This window comes from Rhipicephalus microplus, chromosome X, assembly GCF_043290135.1.
Source record: "Rhipicephalus microplus isolate Deutch F79 chromosome X, USDA_Rmic, whole genome shotgun sequence".
Classification (NCBI taxonomy): Eukaryota; Metazoa; Arthropoda; class Arachnida; order Ixodida; family Ixodidae; genus Rhipicephalus; species Rhipicephalus microplus.
In genome coordinates this window covers 293,612,501-293,634,081 of record NC_134710.1, presented here as the reverse complement: position 1 = coordinate 293,634,081, position 21,581 = coordinate 293,612,501, and the positions used below count along the sequence as shown (strand labels likewise).

General features: G+C 46.6%; 1 protein-coding gene across 1 annotated transcript in view; it reads right to left on the bottom strand.

The window, feature by feature from the left end:
* Positions 1-15: 15 nt before the first annotated feature.
* LOC119186753 (activating signal cointegrator 1 complex subunit 2-like) overlaps positions 16-21,581 on the bottom strand; it is a 132,925-nt gene continuing 111,359 nt past the window's right edge. The window contains exons 9-10 of the mRNA XM_075879357.1: positions 7,027-7,113; positions 16-3,795 (exon numbers count right to left, since the gene is read on the bottom strand). The gene's annotated coding sequence lies outside the window, so the exon portion shown is untranslated. The remainder of the gene's footprint in view (positions 3,796-7,026; positions 7,114-21,581) is intronic.

Sequence of the window (21,581 nt, the reverse complement as noted above, 5' to 3'; positions counted from 1 at the left end):
TTCGTAACCACTTCGAATCAAATCAGAAAAAAAAACACCTAGTAGTAACAACACACTTGGCATCCAACCCGGGTCCGCTGCGTGTGAGCGCAGTATTGTACCCCTCAGCCCCGCCGGTGCCTGAGACTAATTCGCAAACTTGCCCTAGGCAAGACTAATGTGGGGAAAGGAATCGTGTTAACATAAGTAACAAAACATTATAGAACTGTAAAAGAACAACCAGGTGTCACACAATCCTAATAGCATAACGAGTGGGTCGTCCAATGCTCCAAACCATTAAAGAAGCTTGTTCTTGTTTCTCTATTACCTGTGGTGCATACCCACTTCAGGAACAATTCCTCAGCGTCATCAGCCACTGCATGAACAATTGGCACAAACTGCCCTGCAAGTGTTTAGTGGACGCCACACTTTTAAGACCAATGACGAAGGATAGCATAGCGATTGCCGTCCTACTACCAAGAAATTAATATTATTAATGCGGTAGTGGATACCCAATAAGTGTGCTTGCAGCAGTTTCCGAATGAGTGTTTAGAAAAAGCTCCGAAAAGGCGCTAGTCTAGCTCTCAATATGACTGTGCAGCACCTTCCGCGCAGGCATGGCGTTTTTTTATCATACCAAAAACACTGCGCTTATGTATTGAAGACGCTTAGCAAGAGAGAAAACACGCCGAAATGAAGCATAAATGATGCGGCCACCTTGAAGTTCCCCCATCATTTGCCCTAACTACAAGTATCATCATGATCCCAACGAGGATTTATGTAGTTGCAAATCAATCAAAGGTGAAGTGTCCTTTTCGGGGGCCTGAGCCATTTCATACCAAGTTTTAGCAAACTGTTTAAAAGGAATGACACCCAAATACAAGTACCGCTTAAACAGTTGACATCACGCACGAACATTATGGCATAAATTTGAAAACACGATTGTTTTACCTACATTTTTAATATCAAACCTATGATGTTTAAATGAAGGACATTATCGCTTCTGAAATACAGTCAATCAGTCCAAACTGTTTACCTCTTCATCTCTACAGTGTGCCTTCAAAGTGAAGGGGCCCTTTCCCATAGTGAGCACCTTATAAACTACCTCAAAGGACCATTGGACCCCTTAGTATACACGCTGTATAAGGAGAACACTTTCAGTTTCGCTACTAATCGCGAATATTTTGCTACCTAATCATGGGGAGTCGGGTAGTGTTGTAAACTGAAATGGAAAAAAAGTCGGCTGCAGGAGGCGAAAGTCAGCTGCCCACTTGAAAATGCCTTAGGTTATACTACGGGAGACAAGACGTCGAGCAATTCATAAAGAGCTGCAGTGTGAAAAACACGCATTAGTTTACCTTGACGTAATGAGCGACGTGCACTGAGAGCGCGCACGTTGCGCCAAGGAATAGCGGTATCCTATACACGATAGTATGAACACATGTGGCGACTCCTTTCTTGCACTTTCGGCTTTTCCTGGTTCCATTCACTCGACCACTGTTGAGGCACATGGAAAAAGTCAGTTCACATTCGCAATATATATGACCTATATGATTGGATGCTGGGCGCTTCGAGTGCTGATACGGTAAACGCTTTGTTGAACTCAATCGTGTTAGCTCCGAAAGCACTGTTGTCAAGGTCGCCTTGGAGGGAGAGTTCGAGTGTCAAAACCATGGGTTCCTTCTTATGCACCCTGTGTGCTCTTGGAATCATTGAAATGTGGCTGCCTCATTCAGGAATCTGTTATGCAACCATTGACATGGTGTGCGAGGAAACTGTTAGGTTAGTTTACCGTGTTCTCAACTAGATGATCGCGATGAGCAAACAAAATTTTGATGTTTGGTTGGTTTGGCAAAACCGCGTCTGTTTGCATGTCCGCAAATGTTTTGGTACCATTCTCTCATTGTTTCGAAACACAAAGCACATGTGAAATGCGAAATTTATTTTGATAAAATGTAGGGTCCTTCACTGTCCGCTATAGCTGTATTGAAACAGTCGCTTGAAGCACACAAATCGACCAGTTATACACAGTGACAACATTTGTACGGCTTGCGTGTGTAGCGCTTACGGTGCTCAGCTGCCGATCCGAAGGTGGCGGTTTCTCTGTCAAACGCGGCGGATGCATTTCGAAGGAAGTGAAAGGGTGGAAGCCCGTCTACGGCACGATGTCAGTGAGTGTTAAAGGCAACCGAATGTTCAAAACTTCCGTACACTGAAGTATGGTGATCCTCATAGGATACCGTAGTTTGGAACATTAGACACCAGACATCATCATCATCATTTTTTTTTATATTGCAGAGCTCCTTGTTTCGAGTAGCAGTTAAAAACATTAGATATTTGGCTAAAAAAAAAAAGACACCCCGCTATCTGCGATATATACAATCATTCTAGGGAACAGAGAAGTGCTGGGTGACTGCTGCTTCGCAAAACATCGTCAACGCGTTGTGCAACGCGTGCTGTTTTCACCTGATCAGCCACTCATTGTGTCTTGAGATAAGTGAAAAAAAAATAAAGGCAGCTTTGCCGGAACAGTGCCAAGCTTAAAATATGTGCAGAGCTCGGTAGCCTTTTGGGTTTGTCTTCATTTTTCTCTAAGATTCTTCCACGCTTTGTCTCGCTTTTTTACAAGTTTTTTTGTGTGTTTTTATTTCATTTACAATAATTTCTCCTGTTCTTCATATTACACCCTTTTCTGTATTCACTATATATATCTCCGTTTCTTCCTTTGAATTTTCATACGTTTTTTTGTGTTCTCGTCCTCTTGTAGGTATAGTAGCAATGTCCACAGTTTATTTCATAACTAAGGCACTCTATGATGAAAAAGAAGAATACTTTCTTGGCACGAGCACGCGCTCAGTGTGATAAAGCTGGTTTTGCAGCGTAGCGTCAAACGGCGATGACCGTATACAACCACCTGATCTGTTAAAGTTCTCCACTCTGAATAAAGAAAACCCCTGACGCGCCGGTGCCATTGGTACACCTCAATGACGACTCACACCTGCGACAGATGACCAAAAAGCTATTCCAGCCGACATTTGTTTGCTCTCCTGTGCGAGCCACAACCCGCCATGGTGGCCTTGAGGCTAATGCACTCTGCTGATCACGCGCAGGTCGCGGGATCGAATCAAGGCTTTGGGGGAGTATTTGCGATGGAGGCGGATATGAATTTGGCCTGGGTGCTTCTATTCAGGTGCACGTTACAGAGCCTCAGCGTGTTAACATTTATGGAGCCCTCCACTACGGTGTCTCTCATAATCGTATATGGTGGTTTTAAAACGTTTAATTAAAAGTATTGATATCGTTACTTTTCGAGCAACAAAGAACTCACGCCTGCTAATTTATGATTTTCATTGACACGGCGCCTTGTATATGCTTACGTCATGTTCCTACTCGTGTGATTGGTTAAAAGGCTCTCGATTGCAGTCCCGCGACTGAGAAATAAGTCAAGCAGCGAGTGAGTGAGCCGAATCAGTAATTACGCAACCAAAGCAACCATTTGTGACTAGCCGCACTGTGACCTAATTGGTCCTACCACCGGTAGCAGTCACAGGTGAAACTAACCTTCATTCTGCAGCGTAAAATAGTGGAATGTCCAGGGTGCTTACTGGTGTTCCAGACACTCTGAGCAATTTCCTTTGTCCAACCCAATGAAGGCAAAGTGAAGAAGTTGGTGCCGATGTCCAAGTAGTATCACTTGAACCACTTTTTGCGCACCGAGCTAGACTGCGTGCGTGCTTGAGCTGCACTAAGCAGACCCCGCACGGACAGCAAGCTCATGGCGATGCCAGCATTGCCGGAGTGTTCAGGCTTCGGCCCCTGCACGTATTGTACAAATAATGGTCAACGTTTAACCGAGACTATACAAGTTGAAGAAAAAAGATGAGCCTCAACCTACTGGTGACATGTAAATTAATTACTAAATGACCTCTACTGAGTAGGACGAGACAAGGAATATAAAGCACGTTTTTGTGCCGCTACGATGTTTGTAGAATATCACAATGAAGCCAATCAGATTTCACATTTTAAAGGGGTACTGACAAAACATTTTGGGGCCGAGATAGCCTGCGGGGTTGGTTCTCGTGAACATTAGTATATCATCTGCAAGATATCAAGAGCGAATATAGCTTGAAAGGTATTTTAAATTAAATTAATTTTGAAGTTTCCGTGAGCGACCGACTCCAACGCGCTACAGACACCAACGAAGGTGACCCCGAGGGCACCTCCTACTTCCCTCACGTCACCACAATGCGGTCAACGAAACAAGTTATGATGACGTCATAGCCGCCATTTTTCTTTTGCCGTGTGAGTTCCCGAAGTCTATATTTCTCGGTGGCTGGTTGAGAGTGCGTGGCCGTGGCGCACACTTAGAAAGTCTTGTGTTTGGCGACATTCCAGTCTCGTGTCCTATTCAAAAGTAATTCTTGATGCGGACCATGCGGAAGTGCCTCACAGTTCTGTGTGCTGACGTGGTCTAGAGTTGCACACTCTAGGTGGCGACAGTTGCACCCTGTTTTTGGTAAGACACGTTGCCGGGCTAGTTGGTTGGGGTTCATCATTTATAAGAGTATAGCGCACAACGACAAGGACACAAAAAGAGAGACGCACACAGAGAGCGCCAACTTGCAGCTATTGTTTGATTTGCGATCACGCATGCTATTTATAGAATAACAGTGGACCGATAAAACCTGGAAGATATCTTTTTAAGATACAGCACACCTCATGCACACGTCATCATCAATCGCGACAATCTGAACTCGCCAACTTCAAAGTGAAGATTCCAGATACCTCATTTCTTTAGTTGACAAAGCTATCGAAGCCACACTCACACATTCATCTTTCATTTTGTCAAGTTCAAAGGCTTCAATGATTTCACGTGTAGTTCTGTCACGGGCCCTAAAGAGAATACTGGTGTTTTGAAACACAGGGACACAACCACAGCTCGGACAGTCGAGGGCCCAATTTCCAGATATAGCCTTTTCTGCGTTGTAAATGTCTTCTCTAAATCTTTCATTCAGGCACGTTTCAGATTGGCCAATGTACACGCAATTAAGTCAACACAGTGCCATAGACAACACCACGACTACAATTCAGAATTTTTTTCTGGTGCTTGATCTTACACTATCGTTTCCCGCAGCAGTCTGCGTTAACTTTTTTGCACAATCCTTGCAACCGTTCGGGAGCAGAAAGAACTACATCCGCACCAGCCTTTCTGGCTATCCTTCGCAAGTTACGCGAAATGGCTTGCATGTAGGGCACTACCGCAAACTTGGCTGCCTTAGTGACGGCTGCCTGGTCTCCGACGTTTGCCCTTCCTCTCCTGCTTATAGTTTTCGTGACGGCGGTTAAGGGGCGCATGGGATAACCAGAATCCAATAAACGTATAGCTTGAGCCCACAAGCTTTTATCAAGCTTGTGGTGGAACGACTTCACCAGTGAATTTTGAAAAACAGGAATTTATCACCGCACACCTTACCAATTTTGAGTCAGTAGAAGTGAACGGAAGAACCAGTTTATTTTCTCGCGGTTCATAGCTCCAGCATACTCCTCCTGGCGAAAAATACAGCCCGAGGTCAAGGAATCTTATGAAATTGTCGTTTGGTACTTCATGCGTCAGCACCAGGGAAGATAACACTGTCAAGAACATGGTTAGAGTTTCTGTCACAACTGCGTCAAAATAGTTATGATTATTATTGGCATGGACCAGATAGTCTTCTACAAATCTAAAAACAGCAATCACAACGGTGTGCTTTACACGCTCGTCAAGGACTTTAATACGTTTTGCAAAAACAGGTTGCTCAAGTACGGGGCTATGCAGGAACCTATACATATCCCGTTCTTTTGTTTCACAGTGTTCCCATTCCACGTCGCATAGGTCGAGTTAAGATAAAAGTAAAGGAGCTCTAAAAACTGTTCACTCGACACACCGGCAGTATTTTGAAATTGAAGCACACCTACTCTGTCGATACCTTCCGATACCCACAATATTAACTCGGCCTGAGGGAAGATGGAATAAAGATCTTTTACATCGATTGAAAATGCTGGAGTATTCTTGTTTTCTTTGCTGCGAAAAAAATCTGAACAGCCATACAGAAAAAAAACAGCCCTTACAGTTTTCGGAACTCTCTCAAGCCGAAAATGAAACTAATCGATAGTGAGAGGCCTGTCATTATCTGTCGAGTGCTGCAGCAAACGATGGTCATGACTAATAGCCCTAAAAACACGCATCGCAGCAGATAAACGCGAGGCCAAAGTTTTTGTGCCCGTACCTTTTTAAGTGTTGCGCTAATGCATGAAAGAAAATGGTTTTTCATTTGGAAGCTTACAGTCCACTTAGTTTCCTGGTTAGGCTTCTGAAACTGCCAGAACTCGGTCTTCCTGTGACCTAGAGGCCAGAGGAGGTGCCAGGAAAATTAATACTGAGGCAAATACTAACACAGAAAGCGGCCGGTGATGCAACCTCAGAATTTCTTCGCTCTTTGTTTTGGACGCATCACGCCGTATAAAGTTAACAGAATGCGACAATTGATCTAGTCATTTGTTATTTCAATATCGAGCCGTGCTGTGACACCTGATTACTTTGCAGAGATGTAAGATGCTCAAACGTGCAGCATTTGAAGGGGGGGGGGGAATTAAAACAGACGACAATGTGCCATGCCAGTTGAAGCACATGTAAGAGTTTGCACTGGTTCTTTTTATGGGCACGGGGCTCTACCTGCAGCTTTCGTTCTCGCTTGACAGATGGGAGTACATTAATATATATTGCGGGAAAAAACACATAAAAAGGGAAGAGTCTCCCACATATGTGAATGTGAAACACAATGGGTACTAAACAGGGGTCCGGAGCACTGCGTAATGAGGACTTCTGCACACACTAAATGATCCCGATAGTAACCAAAACCCACTGTGCTATTGTGCCATTTCCCTTTTAAAGCCGATTTTAAGTGAGCTTGAATATGTGAGTGATACACTGGAACCACTAAAAAAACATACTACGTCCCCTGCGCCTAAAATACAAGGTCCGGAAGAAGAAAACAGGTTTAAGCTTACCAGAGAAACGGACGCAGACTCGAAACCTTGTACTGCTCTTCATCGTCGTAGAACTGTGGTCAAAATGGTCAGGCAGTCTAAGAGAACCTGAAACAGGACGTGACGCTTTGGCAAGCGGAAAAAACAAGGATTCACTGACGAGACGCGATGGCCCAGCGATCGACAGGAAAGTCCGTGCCACGAGGATTTCACTGCGCGTGCACGTAGAGCATCATGGTGGAGATAATGATAATTCTGGGATACTTGGAACTTAGCTACCACTCAGGGAGCACGGCGAAGAGTCAGGTGAATAATATTAAAAAAATTTGGAACTTTTTGACATAACTGTGCCAAAAAAGAATGCATTTCATTCTTCTTCATCGCTATTTTCGTCTTCCTATCGGGGACTCGCAAACGTGGGTCAGCAAAGAGATCAGCGATAATCCACACAATCTTGTTGGCGTATACGTAAAGGGCCCGCCACGTTGGTGCAGCTTTTACGGTTCTCGGCTGCTGGCAAATATGTCACGTGTTCGATCCCGACCGTGGCAGACGCATAACGATGCAGGCGAAGTGATAGTGCACCCTGTATATTGTGCGATGTCAGTGCTCGATAAAAAGCGACAGATCGTGCATATTTGCACCTTACTCTACTAAGGCGTCTCACGAAATCATATTGTGTTTGATCACGTAAAAAACCAGATATAAACTATATCGTTATCGTTGCAAATATTATTAACAACAATATCAATAATACTATCATTCCCTTTAAACTTATTATCAATATGGTTGTTTTTATTAGTACTTGATGTATATGTACACTCAATTGAGAACGTACAGTTTCATCGGTTTCACATTCATTGATTTCCCAAGCTGACAACGTGCTGGGTGATTACAGCGTGGCACGAACAAATGCACCACGTGAGGTGGACTACGTAGTCAAGTTATTATGGGTAATGTGATATCAATGCATCTGAATAACGATGATAGCCAATTCTGGCACTGCCAAACCCGCGTTTGGATGATCTTGGGAAGAGGCTTTCACTAGGCCGCTGCAGACGATGACATGCGCTGCAAGCAAAACGACTCCATGCGTCTTCCAAGCGAAAACAACCTAGGAAGAGAGTCAAGGTGATGGTGGAAAATTTTACCGTGGATGCCTCTGCGGTAATACTCAATCATCATTTATCTCACTGAAAAAAATATGTGTGGATTATATTTACTGTAGTGAAGAGGAATGCCCACTACTGCAGCTCGATCGCCGACACGTTAACAGTTTCGCAACATGCTCAGCTTGTACGACTCCTGAACAAGTTACGTTTTCTCTTTGACGGCCTGCATAGTCCCCTCGGCCACTCGACCACCTCTTCAGACGTTTAGGTCACTACCATCAGCCGTACCACTGTGACCCACTCCTCAGTTCACTCAGACAAGGTCCGTCCAGAGTAGTGGACAATGGCGTGTTCTCGATAATCGGCCAATATGATTTGCCTGAGGCCTACGTGGCCACATAGCGCAATACTGGCATCAGCGCGTGCTTGTCTACCACCAGAGCTTCGAACCTGCCCCTTATGTGTCACCGCATCGACACGGGCACCAATGCACCACTGCGTCAAAGACGCTAACGCGTGTCCGCGACAAAGCGCCAGGTTATCGATGACCAAGTAGGTGGCATGCTTAAGCGTGGCGTCATTCAGCCTTCGAATAGCCCCGGGGCATCTACAGTCATTCTCGTTAAAAAGAAGGAGGGGTTGATTCGCTTCTGTGTTGACCACCATCGTCTTAACAAAATAACTCGAAAGGACGTTTACCCCTTACCAAGAATCAACGATGCCCTTGACTGCCTTCAAGGTCCGGAGTTCTCATCTATTGACTTACGGAGCGGCTACTGGCAAGTCCTTATGGCGCCTGAAGATCAGCCTAAAGCGGCCTTTGTCACACCTGATGGCCTTTACGAATTCCGCGTCATGCCTTTCGGTCTTTGCAACGCACCCGCAACATTCGAGCGAATGATGGACAATCTTTTGCGTGGCATGAAGTGGAAAACATGCCTGTGCTACTTAGATGACGTCATTATATTTCAGCCAGATTTTTCCACGCATCTGCACAGGCTAAATGATGTATTACAGTGCCAATGTTGTAGGCCCGTGTGCTCAGATTTGGGCGCACGTTAAAGAACGCCAGGTGGTCGAAATTTCCGGAGCCCTCCACTACGGCGTCTCTCATAATCATATGGTGGTTTTGGAACGTTAAACCCCACATATCAATCATACAGTGCCTAAGTGACTTCGGTTTTCAGCTCAACCTGAAAAAATTCCGCTTCGGCGCAAGCCAGCTCACGATCCTCGGTCATACTATCTCTAAAGAGGATATTTTTGCTGACACCGACAAGCTTCAGGCAGTTGTAGGGTTCCCTAAACCTGCATCTCTGAAATATCTGTGCAGCTTTCTTGGCCTCTGCTCGAATTTCCGCCACTTTATTCAGAATTTCGCGATGATCACCGCCCCCTTAACAGAACTTCTATGGAGTGACTCGAAAAGCTACGCTTGGTCACCCGCCTGTGATAACGCCTTCAAAAAGTTGCACCGCCTGTTAAATTCACCGCCAATCTTGCGTAACTTCGACCCGACTGCTCCGATTGAGGTACAAACCGATGCCAGCGGGGTTGGACTCGGCGCCGTGCTTGCGCAACGCAAATCGAGATTCCCGGAGTACGTAGTCGCATACGCAAGCCGTACCCTCACCAAAACGGAGAAGAATTATTTTGTAACAGAGAAGGAGTGTCTGGCAACTATATGGGCTCTAGGTAAATTTAGACTGTACCTATATGGTCACCCTTTCTTCGTATAGTCACCTATCACCATGCACTTTGTTGGTTATTCCCGTTGAAGGACCCCTCCAGCCGTTTAGCTCGCTGGGCTTTGCGGTTGCAAGAGTTTGACATGCGTGTTGTCTACAGGTCTGGCCGACGTCACACTGATGTCGAAGCCCTATCGCGTTCACCTGTATTTTTGGAAAGCTCTGCCTGTATTTCTGCGGTGGACGAAACGGTTGCGTTTTCAGCAAACTGCGACATGGCGTCTGAGCAACGTTAGGATGACTGGATCAGCGCTCTTTTGCGCTTCATTTCAGACTCGCCGACTTCTGCATCTTCTCGAACATTGGTCCGTCAAGCAGTTCACTTTGAGATCCGCGATGGCCTCCTTTATCGCAGAAATTACAAGTCTGACGGCCGAAAGTGGTTACTGGTCATACTTCGCCATTTTCGCGCTGCAATATGTTCAGCTTTCCGTGCTGACCCTCAGTGCGCACATGCGGGCATCTTCAAAACATACGCTTGGCTTTCCTCCCGGTTTCATATGCGAGGCATGTACACCTTTTTGCGCAAGTACATTCAGTCTTGCCCGCAGTTCCGACAACAGAAAGCTCTGCCTCATTACACCTCTGGTTTGGTTCAGCCAATCCATTCCACAGCGAAGCCTTTCGAGCGCATTGGAATCGATATATAAGGGCCTCTTCCATTTGCGGCTTCCGGAAACCGTTGGATCGTTGTCGCTGTCGACTACTTGACGCGATATGCAGAAACAGCCGCTTTGCCTGCTGCCACAGCACGCGACGTATCGTCTTTATCCTGCGGAACTTCATTCTCCGTCACGCCGCACCGCGTGAACTTCACAGTGACAGAGCACGTGTATTCCTCTCCGAAGTCGTCAACGCACTCCTTGCCGAATGGCGCATCATTCACCGGACTACCACCGGCTACCATTCCCAAACGAATATGGCTTGACGCAAAGACTGAACCATACCATTGGCGACATGATATCTAAGTATGTTGCCTCAGACCACTCCGATTGAAACCTCATTCTGCCTTTTGTGACATACGCATACAACACTGCTCCACAGGGGACTACGGGCTTTTCGCCATTTTTCCTGTTATACGGCCGAGACCCTTCCACCACGCTAGATACCGTTCAGCGCTACCACCCCGATGCCTACGAGTGTGCGCCCATCTCTGAAGCTGCCTGCCGCGCCGAGGAATGTCGTAAGCTCGCCCAGTCGTTCACAACCATCGACCAATGGAGACAAAAATCTCGGCGTGACGATAACCACCCGTATCCTGACTTTGTTCCGGACACCCTTGTGTGGCTTTGAGTTCCAGCTGTCCCTACAGGCCTTTCTTCAAAACTTGTTTCAAAATACCAAGGACCCTACCGCGTTGTCTCGCAGACTTCACCTGTTAAATACATCCTCGAACCCGTTACGCCATCCACGGACCAGCACTTTCGGTGTCGTGAAACCGGTCGCGTACAGCGGTTGAAACCATATTAATATCCGCTCGTACTCTGTTCTTCATGAGTCACCAGGATGGCTCTTTTTCCCACAAGGGACGATATGTAGTGAAGAGGAATGCCCACTACTGCAGCGACATCGACACGTGGGCACGAGGCACGAGCGAGGACTGCCTGGTTGCTGCTGCGACGACGCCCGTATACTTTGCCAGCTCTTGCTGCTTCTGTACCGACGCTGCTACTGCTTTTGACCTTGCATTTAAATATATTACTTACGGTACTGCGCAATAAAAATTATTTTTTAAAATCTCCTAAGCATGTTGGCATCTCAGATAGTTTAGCCATCCCGAAAGTGGAAGATGAATACCCATGCAAGAGTGCCGAGTTGGCTCGTTGGTACTGGTTCATCGTGTACTACGCAGTAAACGGAAATAAACTCGAATGAATAAGGAAGGTTGAACAGGTGCCAACTATAAACTGAAGCTTTATTCCGAAGACCATGCCGAAAGTAAAGGATAAAAAATTACACCACCTTTCGCAAAGGGAACCGTGTGAATCATTGAAGCACCGGGTGCTAACACTACACTGGTGGTGGCGTTGACGCTGGTGCACATCGTGGCGTTCCGCAGGAGAAAAATCCGCGGAGGCGCAAGGCATGCAGTGATGGACAGGTGCTTCCTGCTGGAAAGAGCCAGCTGCTGCTGATGGGAAATAAGAGACAGAAGACTTCGATTTGGACGCAGAGACCCACAGCCCGACTTAACGCGCACGCTGCGAAGTTTTCTTCAACAACGCGCAGGAAAAATCTCCCACCGGCCCTACAGTGCCTGCACACACACACACACACACACACACATATATATATATATATATATATATATATATATATATATATATATATATATATGTGTGTGTGTGTGTGTGTGTGTGTGTGTGTGTGTGTGTGTGTGTGTGTGTGTGTGTGTGTGTGTGTGTGTGTGTGTGTGTGTGTGTGTGTGTGTGTGTGAGAAATATATAACAGGAGAGAAAGGCGAGGAAGACTCAGGTGTACAAAAAATCATGACACCTAGACAAAGGCACACCCATCCCTGTTCTTAAAAACTGTATTTAATGTAGAGCTAGAGAGTGATTGCTTATGCAAGACTCAACATAAAATACACATACATTGTGGGTAAACTTGTTTTGTGTGGTAAAGTAAGCAATGATTCATAAGGCGTCAGGCCGTCCACACTTCCTCAAGCAGACCGTATAAGATCGCAGACTTGTGTCTATAATCCGTCTATAGTTTATTGGGGATGCACATTGCGTGTTTTGATTGCGAGGCACTCAAAGGTGTCTGAATGGAGCCGCAAGGCGTAAGTGGCACACTGTTATCACGCTTGTGGCGATAGGGGAAACCGCAAAAAAAAAAAATACATTATAAAGCTACCCCCCGAACAACGGATGTGAGATCAGTGGGTGTCTACAGGTGTCTTGAGAACATAAACATGTCACGTGATATTGTCGCATCACTTAGTCAGAATGTGCAACATAATTTTCCTAATGTCATGTGATCTTGGAACATTAGGGGTGCAGACTAGTCCGGTATTTTCAAATAGGGAAAAGTCAACTTTTTGGTTGGCTGCCCGTACGGTATTCAATGAGATATACAGTTGACGAGATCGCTTGGACATGAGAATGTTGTAACCGCCGTATGACTGTGCTGGTTGCGGAACTTTTTACTTCACGGTGCACATGATGCTTTCGCGTGGAAACAGTTCCAGTATCGACGAATTCACTAGCCGCGGTAACTTAGCAGGCAAGGCCTCGAGGTGCTAATCTGTAGGATTATCTAATCTATAGGGCTACTTTTTAACTTCGAAAACGAAGCTGTGCGCGCCCGTGGAGAAAGATGCGCGCCTGTCTCGGGGGTGATAATGTGTAGAACGCAAAGCGACGGGCAGGTGCCACCACCCGGTCGTCTTAGCAAATCGTTGGAAACACTTACCATTTTGAGCATCATATTGCACTGTCAGCGCAGCGCGATAAACGCTACTGTCCTCATTGTTACTTGTGTGGGCCTCTTCTAGTATGAATTTATTGATATGTGGGGTCTAACCACATATCAATAATCGAACCACCATTAGATTATGAGAGACGCAGTAGTGGAGGGCTCCGGAAATTTCGATCACCTGGGGTTCTTTAACGTGCACCAAAATCTGAGCACACGGGCTCCTAGTATGAAGGCACAAATTCAAAACATCGACGTGTTGTTATCACGCCTCAGATATGCGTGATTATTGCTTTTTAATTGACAATCGCAACAATATGAAAGCTGAATCTTGAGCAATATTGGTGGGCGCTGCGGATGGACTCGGCCGTTTGTGTTGTTTGAGGTATATTTATGGGCGGACAAACAGACAAATGTACAGACAGAGAGACACATTAACATTTTTTCGTCGAAGGTCCCCCAGAAAGACTATCGTCTTTAAAAGCATACACCCAGTGATTTCCTTGAGCTTATCTAGCAGGGGCAGAGCTTTAGCTAAAAAAAGGCTGTGAAAATTACCTCGACGAGAGAGATAAAGATCGCCAAAAGCGTAACCTTAGCAGAAAGTAATTCGCATATGTCATATACAGATAATTTCTGAACGGGCGTTGGCGTCAACATTTAACGGACAAACCGATAGTATAGTCTCCAGATTGTAGAGACATCGGTGTGCGATTATGTTTTAACACAATTTGACAACATGGGGCGTCTCACAAAAATTCTAGAGAACTGTGCCGTCTCTCCAGCTTACCCAAACAAAGGTTTATTAACGGCGATATGTGAGGAAATAATGCGAGTGTCATCTAGCAAACAATAGCGAACCCTTTGCAGGCAGCTTGTCAAACATCCATGGACTGCATATAGGATGGGTGTTTAAGAGCCCTGCTCTAAAAGCTGTGATCGTCGAATTACCAAAAATCCTATATACGAAAAGTAAAAAGAGTGTCTCCAGATCGCTTTCGACAAAAAATATTATTTTCGTTGAAATACACATAAATGAACCATCATAAATAAGCTAACAAATGCGTGTTGAGAACGTGTTAGCATCCGTCGTGTCCATTGTGCGAAAGCAGCGCTTAGGATCCGTGCGTAAACTTGCTGGCGATGCGCGGCATAGTTCGAGGCCATCTTCCCAGTTCTGTGTAGCTTCGTCGCTTGCATCATCCGTGTCGTCAAGTAGTTCATCAGCTGCGGATGAATTCTAACGCGTGTCCACCCAACAACCGCGGATCTCGTGCATGGTTGTTGCGCGCGACGCGTCCTCCTGGTCTATTCCGGGGCGCCGTGGGCTGCTGACATGATAGCTCAGTGGTTAGAGCATCGAACGCGTTATTCGAAGGTCGTAGGTTCGATTCCTGCTCACAGCTGGTAATTTTTTCATGCACTTTTCTTTCTTCTTATTTACATTCCATTGGTTCTAATAACTTCCCCTGTACATTCCTTGGCATTACTGTCTGTTATATCTCATTATTATTGTGTTAAAACACGGAAATACGAGCCCTTAGCTATACACTTCTCTCCCTTATTTCATTGAACGAGGGTCTCGTACTGGCAGACTTGGTGTGTTTAGGTTGTATAAGAGGGACAATTAATCAGCTGCCCGCTCATAATAAGTTCACGTGCTACGTGACGCCAAACATGCGAATAAGAGTGTTTTCACACTCGTTGTTTGGCTTATAGATGGCGCTGACTGACACTCCTACTTGTAAATTCACATATAAAACCCCAAAAAGTGGATGGAGGGACGGCCGCTGTGATAGCTCAGTGGTTAGAGCATTGAACGCGTTATTCGAAGGTCGTAGGTTCGATTCCTGCTCACAGCTGGTATTTTTTTTCATCCACTTTTCTTTCTTCTTTCTTCTGATTTACATTCCATTGGTTCTAATTCTCTTTTCGGTGTATCCGCCTTCGCAGAGCTTGACGATGGGGGGCCAGTTCTTCTTGCTTGAGATGACGGGTTTCTATCGGCCCGTCAGGGTCAAGACTCCCACATCGTGAAGAGTGGCCATCACTTCCACGAACACAGCCTGTTTCAGAGGTGCATCGATCCCCGCCAACCTCGATGCCATCATGAACCACTGATGAAAAGACAACTGAGGATCGCCAGGTCATCAACATGTTGCAGACCCTTATGAGCGCAATGCGCATGCTCCTAAGCAACATGAACACCCCATCAGCGCAGAGCGCACTCCAAGTGCTGGACACTTTGAGTCCGGTGCTTGCAGCTCTAAGGTAAAACGATGGCCCGCAGCATGTTATCCTTTCGCGAGGAGGTCAAGAACGCATCTGTCCTTCCGTGGAATGCCAGAGGACTTAGGGCGCGTATGTCCGAGTTCCGGCAATATGTATTCACGAACCAGTTCTCCATAATTGTGATTTGTGAGCCGAACCTGTCAGCCCAGATGAGACTGTCTGGATATGAGTGCTTTATGTCTTCTACCCAAGGAGAGCGCAGCAAGGTCATTGTGTTCATTCGGCGCGACATAACTTATGTTCATCACCCTGTACCCCCTGACGAAGAAAACCAGTACGTTTGCCTAACAGTAAAAAAACAAGAAGACCACATTCACCATCATCGGAGCCTACTTACATCCATCAAGTCGTCTAGACCGAGAGCACTTGCGCGGAATTTTGAATTCAACTCTCCAGCCATGGGTGATAACTGGTGACTTCAATGCCCACCACTACTTATGGGGAAGCTCCAGGGTCAACACTAGAGGTAGACAGTTAGTGTCTTTCGCTTCTGAATGTGAACTTATCCTCGTGAATGATGGCAGCCCTACTTATCTGCGCGGATCGGCCTATAGCAGTTGCCTGGACCTCACTTTCGTCTCACGCTCGTTCACACGCAGAGTGCACTGGTTTTCGGATTTGGAAACAAGGGGTAGTGACTACATCCCAACATACCTGAAGGTTGACGGCTTTCCAAGTCTCAAGTCCTCCAGAGCCGTCCAGTGCACCGATTGGCAAAAATACAAGTTAATCATGGAAGACTATGTTGGCGCCTCACCTTTCAACCTAGAGGACGCAATAAAGGGTGCCCTACAATCAACGACGCGTTCGCTTCCGGTGAGCTCATCTCGCACTGATATGGACATTGATCTCGAGAAACTCCGAGCGATTCGTCGTCGTGAAGAACGACGTTATAGACGCACGAGGTCACTTGATGATCTGAGAGTGGCCAGACGCACACAAAAGAAAATACAGCGTCACATGGACAAGTTGGCCAAGCAACGATGGGTATCTTTTTGCGAGTCTTTGGATCCCAGAAAGCCTCTGTCACTAATCTGGAGAACTGTCCGGGGTCTTCGTACAACCATTACTCAGCGCTACCCATTAAAATCTCTGGCACTTCACTTACGCTGCGAAGAGATTTATGTCACAGATTCCTTCTGTCGAAGGATTGCCTGCGGCTCAAATTCAACTGGGACAAAGACGCCCAACTTTTCTGTATCCTCACGTGATCCCCGAATGGAGATTTCGTTTTCAATGGACGAACTAAAGGCTGCGCTTGCTTTGTGTAGACGTTCTTCAGCGCCAGGACCTGACGGCATTACTTACCGCGCTCTGTGTCACCTAGGAGATCAAGCTCGGCAGGCACTCTTGCAGCTGTACAACGACTCCTGGCAAACTGGCATGGTTCCACAGGAATGGAAGTCAAGTCGCCTGATTCCACTTCTCAAAGCCGGCAAGTCACCCTTGGACATTTCCTCTTACCGCCCGATTGCCCTCGCGAGCTGTGTGAGAAACGTCATGGAAAGGATGATTTTAACGCGTCTGGAATGGTACTTAGAATTCTACGAAATATATCCAGATGCCATGTCCGGGTTCAGACGAGGCCGCTCGTCAATTGACAATGTAGTTGACTTGGTGACATATGTAGAACACCAGAAGGCCTGCAAGCGGTTATCTGCTGTTCTATTTCTTGACGTTAAAGGGGCCTACGACAACGTCACCCACGAAGCCATTCTCAGCGCACTAGAAGGAGTGGGACTCGGTGGCAGGATATATACGTGGGTTCAGAGCTACCTACAGAATAGATCATTTCACGTGCAGACAGAGAATGGCCCGACACCCGAGTATTACTGCAGCCGAGGAGTCCCGCAAGGCGGAGTGCTAAGCCCGACGCTGTTCAACCTAACACTCATTGAACTAGTTGGCAAGCAACCAAGCAGTGTACGACTTTCCATTTATGCTGATGACATCTGTGTGTGGACATCAGGTGTGACTCGACTTCAACTTCGCGCTCGACTTCAGAAGGCAGCATCAGTGACATCGTACCACTTACGCAAACAAGGGCTCGAAATCGCAAGTGAGAAGTGTGCAGTCGTGGCCTTCACCAGAAAACCAATGTCCGCTTACGGCATATCAATTAACAGGCAGTTGGTGTCATGCAGCCGGAGTCACAGGTTCTTGGGAGTCGTAATCGACCGAAACCTGTCTTGGACACCCCACGTAAACTACGTGAAAAAGCGGCTGACTGCCATTTGTCACTTATTCAGGTTTCTTGCTGAAAAAAGTTGGGGAATGTCTGTCGAGTCTATGTTACAGCTGTACAAGCTATTATTTACTGGATTCTTGCGGTATAGCCTACCTGTTATATCCAACACATGCAAAACGAACCTGCGCACAATCCAAAATATTCAAGCCCAAGCGCTTAGGATATGCCTTGGTTTACCCCGCTGCGCATCGACAGCTGAAACAATTGCCATTGCACAGGACTACTCGATCATGACGCACATCACCATTGAAACGATGCGTACGTACCTCAGGCAACATGCTAGGAATCCTTCCCACCACTTGGCAACCCTCGCTACTGAGAGGCCCCGCACGAAATTTAGTGCAATTGTCTGCGCTCATCGTGCGTCGTTTACGTCAGGTTTTACGCCTGCTGAGAAACTGGTGTATCCTCCGTGGTGCCTGACACTTCCACAAGTACGTGTTTCAATTCCAGGAATACAGAAAAAATCAAATTTGCCTTCGTCAGCCCTAAAACAATTAAGCTTGAGCCATCTGCACGAAATGTACAACAACCACGTGCACATATACACCGATGGTTCAACCACAGCGTCTGGTTCTGGTGGTGCGGTGGTGATTCCAGCTAGAGGAATCACTCTGCGAATCAAACTGTCACATGCCACTACATCCACAGTGGCAGAACTTGCGGCTTTGCGTGGCGCCATAGAGTACATCAAATCCCAAAGACCTAGTAAGTGGGCTGTGTTTTCCGACTCAAAACCAGCCCTACAGAGCATGCAGTCAGTCCTTCGACAAGGTTGCCATGAACAATTAACTTACGAAGTTGTCAAGCTTGTTCACCACGTCACAGAAACAGGCCACGAGGTCAAGTTTCAGTGGCTTCCTGGCCATTGTGGAATCAGTGGCAATGATTCCGCAGACAACGCGGCTCGTACATCGCACCAAGAAGAACACACCCTTCCGATTCCTTTGTCAAGGACTGACGCTGCAAATCAACTCCGTCACCTGGCACGTAGTCTGAGTCTGCAGGAGTGGAACACCCCAAGCATAAGACATACGAGACTATACCAAATAAACCCTCGACTGGAACTTCGACCTCCATCCGGACTTCGTCGACATGAAGCTTCACTTTTTGTCGCCTATGTTTGGGGGTTGCCTTCACAAAAGCATATAGAACCCTCATCGGATTGACCGACAATGCGGAATGCGACGTCTGCTGCACCAAAGAAGACGTCGACCATCTGATATGCCATCGCCCTCGATTTGCCTCTGAAAGACAGAAGCTTTCGGATGCAATGCGACAATTGGACGATCGGCCACTCTCTGTGCAGATGCTACTGGAACACCGTCATCTCCTTTCGTCGGCTCAAAAAGCAGTCAAAGCTGTCTTGTGCTTTTTGAGGACTACAGGCCTCTGTGACCACCTTTAACTTTTGTGTAGTGCCACCGCTGCATACGCGCCAGCCGATTGACTGACACTCCTCCTTTTTTTCTCTCTCTATCTCTCTCTTTCTCTTCTCTTTCCTCTCTCTCTCTCTCTCATCTTTATGTCACCTTTCAATTCCCCCAGCGTAGGGTAGCAAACCGGGCATGTGTCTGGTTAACCTCCCTGCCTTCCCTCTTGTTGTTTACCCCCCCCCCATTGGTTCCAATAACTTCCCCTGTACATTCTTTGGCATTACTGTCTGTTATATCTCATTAATATTGTGTTAAAACACGGAAATACGAGCCCTTAGGTATACACTTCTCTCCCTTATTATATATATATATATATATATATATATATATATATATATATATATATATATATATATATATATATATATATATATATATATAAGGTTGTCAGCAATCATTCTAGGAGCAGCTCCCAGCCGTTCCTAGAATGATGGCTGCACTGCGGCAAGCAGCACCCGGGCATGGTGAGGCAAGCGAGCGCATAAAAGCGAGTGCAGAAACACGAGCGAACGCAGAAACACGAGCACCTGCCAAAAAAACAACACGCACGCAACGCACAAGTGACCAGGCGGGGGATCCAGAATGGCGGCCATGCTGCCGCCAAGGCCGAGGAGGCGGCATCTGCCCTTTCAAAAGCTGACTCCAATCTAAGCGGGGGCACGCGCATCGAGGCTCTCTAGTCGTAGAAAAGAGTTGGAAACACCTTCTTGAGCATCGCGTTGCACTGTCAGCGCAGCGCGTTAAACGCTACAGTCTGAGTGTTTTGTGTGTGTCCTCTTCTAGTATAAAGGCAAACATATAAAACATAGAAATGTTGTTACGGCGCCTCAAATATGCGCAATGTTTGGCTTTTTTAATTGACGATTGGCAACTATGAACGTTAAACCTTGCGCAATATTGGTGGGCGCTGCGGATAGGGTTGGCCGTTCGGTGCCGTTTGAGGTATCGTTAAAGCAGACAAACAGACACCAAGAAAGACTATTGTCTTTAAAAAAAGATAAATCTAGTTGGTGGTTCACTAAGTATTGCGGCTAGGTAGCGTTAGCCGCCGCCCGTACTAAAGGGTACAGCCACAGAACACCGACCAGTTTATAGAACGGAAACTGTACCTTTTGGCTGTTGTATCAAAATAACAAGCAAATACGTAGCGGCGGCGTACTGAAATACAATACCGCGAGGCCAGAGAGCGCTAGTAATACTATCATCATCAATAAACAAACGCATTTTTCTAGGTAGAGTGTACTAAAAGACCATTCTAGTACGCTCTATTTTAGGTGGGGGTAGAGGCCACATCATTCCATCTATCCCATAGAGTTTCTCAAAATTAACTAAAGGGCACTCTTGCGCTGCAATCGTTCAGCGACCATGGGAATGATGGGTAGTACACACATTTGCCTTGTCTTCATACTTGCGGGCGGCGAATCGTACTTGCGGCTCCGTTTACTGTGTTTCGGTTTTGTTTTCAAAGAAAGATTGAACCCTTCTGAACTACGTGAGCCAATTTGGAAAGTAAGTCTAAAAAAAATAAAATGTTGAAGCGCAACCGCTGATCATTTGCTAATACTTGTTTCGTAAGAAAACAGCTTCAAGCCACACGAACACACACGGAGCCAAAAGCAGGCAAGAAGTACTAATATTCGACAAATGTGTGTACTATTAGAGTGTACTAGAATAGGTTGAGTGGCGCGATCGCCGGGCGCCGCCTACGCTTCCTGGCGAAGCCCGAACTGCGGAAAGTTAGCATGGGGGCGCTGCGATCGAAGCGGCTTGGAAATTTCCTCCGCGTCCGCCGCCAGGCCATTGAAATTTGCAGCGAAGGCGACGGGGACTGCGTGTTGCGCGAAATGTTTTGCAACTCAGTGCCGTTTACTCGTGTGTGAAAACGGTGTAGCCATGCCGAAAGGCAGGCATTGGCCTTGTTATGCGCCAGGCTGTCGCACCGGTTACTCGGGCGTTAAAGCAGAGAAGCAGTTTTCATTGTTCAGCGTGCCGAAAGATGAAGCTCGTCGGGTGCTCTGGGAGAAGAACTTACATCGGAGCGACAAACCCCTGGATAGCAAATGCGCAGTGTGTGAGCTCCACTTCGATAAGCGGTACATTTAGCGGGACTACGTGCACATTGTGAACGGAAAGGAGGTGAGGATTGAGCGCGGAACACCGGCACTAACTAGTGACGCAGTGCCTACGGTATTGCCAAATGCGCCAAAGTACTTGAGCTCGACAGCTCCTCCCAAGCGAGCACCTCGCAAACGGGAGACACCAGCCAAGCTTCATGATACAAAGCGCAAAAGAAAGAAAGTTGAAAGCCCATGCAGCACTG